At 43.1% G+C, this 2,614-nt stretch overlaps 1 pseudogene; it reads right to left on the bottom strand.

Annotated features, from left to right (window-relative positions):
* Positions 1–683: 683 nt before the first annotated feature.
* Positions 684–1,973, bottom strand: LOC118651412 (annotated as a pseudogene).
* Positions 1,974–2,614: the final 641 nt, after the last annotated feature.

The raw sequence follows: 2,614 nt of genomic DNA, 5'->3' as shown, positions 1-2,614 counted from the left end.
TGTCAGACTGATGGCTTAGGCCCACTCCCCTTGGCTGTCAGTTGGACATCCCCCAAGGGCTCCTGGACCATGAGAGGGTGCAGGCCAGGCTGAGGGACACCCCTCAAGTGCTTGAATTTCATGCATAGGGCCTCTAGTGTTTTGATAAAGTTTGATAGTGAAACTGCTTGAAGTAATAACCTACCCCAATTACAATGTGCTACCTGGAGAGTGCAAAGACTCACTTCCTTTCTCACCAAATGTAGCCAACCATAAATTGCACAGGTTAATAGTAAATGTGCTAACTCTCTGTGTTCACTTTCCTAAGACCTGATGAGTAGTTCAGGACGTCAGGCCAGTCTCCCGCCTTAACAAGGAAGTCATTTTTGAAATGTTCTGCAATTTTCTGTATATTTGCTTTTTTTTTTCTGTTGAAGATCATGGGTGGTGCTCAAGGAAGATAAAAGGTCTTAGAAAAGCAAGAGCGCCATCTTGTGGAGTATTGGTGCAGCATTTAATTTTTATTTTTTTCCTTTTAATGATTTTATTATTAGTATGGTCACAAGTTTGATGACTTACAGTACATTGATAATGTAGCCAAATACAAATATTTTAAATAAGTAAATTACATGTGTGTCAAATTTAAAAATGTCAAGTTTTAGTAATCATGCATATCCCATGCATTTGCATTTGTACCCCCACATTGCACTGTGCTTATCCTCACTGGGTCAGTGTATGCCTCATTGAGGTCTGGGCAGGAACTATTGTGCCTTTTTTTGCAGACGCAGATTTTTAAGAGCAACAGTGTTGAACTCAGGCATTCCATGGAGCATGGTGGCAACACCAGGTTTTGCTTTGGTCCAAGCTAAAAATGCAATTACCAACTATTGCTTCTGTGGGCCACCTGATCCCCCCCATGGCTTGGGCTAGCACAAAGGGTTTCTCAGTATCCCTGCATGAGGCCAGCAGGAAATCTCTGTACCCATAGTTTCCTCCTGGGAGAAAAGTCTGATAGTGAGGTGGGCAGTCTTCCAAAATGCTGTCGGTGATATAGCTGGAATCAAGATAGGATTCACAGTAACTTTTCATCAAAAGTATTAACAGTCCAACCAATGACCTGAATGCCTTTAGCTGACCATTTCTTTAAGTAGTTCGGGGATATAAAATCCTTTTGTATGAGGAAAGCTGAAATTCCACACAGGTACCACAAGATATTATGCATGCTCCAGTTGAGGAAAATGTCTAAGACCACAAATGTGGACTGTTTCCAGATGTTATCATAGTGTGGTTTCCCATCTCCCAAATGGCTAAGGCTCCAAGGTCTGTGAGTTAAAGCTGTTACTACATTCTGATCTGTTTGTCTCATCTTAGAGATAACTTCTGGCAAGAAAGAGCCGACCATACTAGTATTGTATAGTTGAGGAAATTCCATATATATTTTCTTTAGAGCATCAATAGCCTTATTTGCATGGCCCTTGACATCAAAGAAGATTGTGAGGTTTTGGTTTAGGGACTCTACAATTCCTTTCAGGGTAGAAATTTTTTTCATTAGGGAAATCATTCCTTAATCTGTGATTTGCTGCAAGATTAAGCTTCCTAATTTGTTCAAATGTCAAATCACATATTCGACCAGTGCCATCTGTTGTCCTATCTATTGTATTATCATGCGTTAAGATGGGAATCCCATCAGAGGTAAACTCAATGTCCAGCTCCATTCCTATTGCTCCATTCTTAGCTGCCTTGCTGAATGGCTGCCAGCGTGTTCTTGGGGGCTTCGTGGCAGCTGATGCCGTGGGTGATGGCGGAAACCCAGTCATGGTCCTGAGCACCTGCAGGGCATTGCGTCAGCAGAGGCTCCAAGCTGAAGAGGTGCAGCAGAGGTAGAGGATGCCAGTGAAGAGGCAGGCATTGTAGGGGCTGCATGTCACCAGCAGGACCAGCAGCAGCAGGAAGAAGGGGCCCAGGAGGCCCCCCTATGTCTCCCACAGCCACATGTTGGGCTCCCCTAGTTCTTTTATTTTAAGTTAACTGTTGTGCTATTGAAATAGGATTTTTAGGGGAATATAGGCAGGTTTAGGGAATTTTTAGAATTTGGGTCCATGGAAAAAACACAAGGCTACAGACTGGGAGAAGGTACATTTCCATAACATACGGGCATGGCAACAGTTATATTTACATAAGACAAGGGAACTGGGAGTAGCCAAAAGGTCTATATTTACAAAATAAAGAAGGAAGAAGAAAGCCCAGAAGGAATAAGAGGACAATGAGGGCCTCTGGAGTTACTATAGTAACCAGTTCAAAAGGGAATATTGACCAATCAGAGGGGATATCAGGACACAGGAACTACAGCCTTTGAAGCCTTTATAAACCCTTGAAACTGGAAGTTGGTGGGACTTTTTCCCCCTCCCCATGTGGGAGTCTGTGCTGTGAGATTCTTTCCTCTTCCCCATGTAGGAGTTTATACTTGTTCTTCAATAAAATTTCCACCTTTGCCATACCACCTTCCGTCTGTGGATTCATTCTTTGACTCCAACGGACAAAGAGCACGGGAACCCGCCATTCTGCCCAGGGGAACACCTTGTGTTCCCATCCAAAACTTCCGTTTCACTATCACCAATGATTTTCAGGATTCTTT

The sequence above is a fragment of the Myotis myotis genome, unplaced genomic scaffold, assembly GCF_014108235.1.
Source record: "Myotis myotis isolate mMyoMyo1 unplaced genomic scaffold, mMyoMyo1.p scaffold_m19_p_3, whole genome shotgun sequence".
Lineage (NCBI taxonomy): Eukaryota > Metazoa > Chordata > Mammalia > Chiroptera > Vespertilionidae > Myotis > Myotis myotis.
This window is presented reverse-complemented; position numbering and strand designations above follow the sequence as displayed.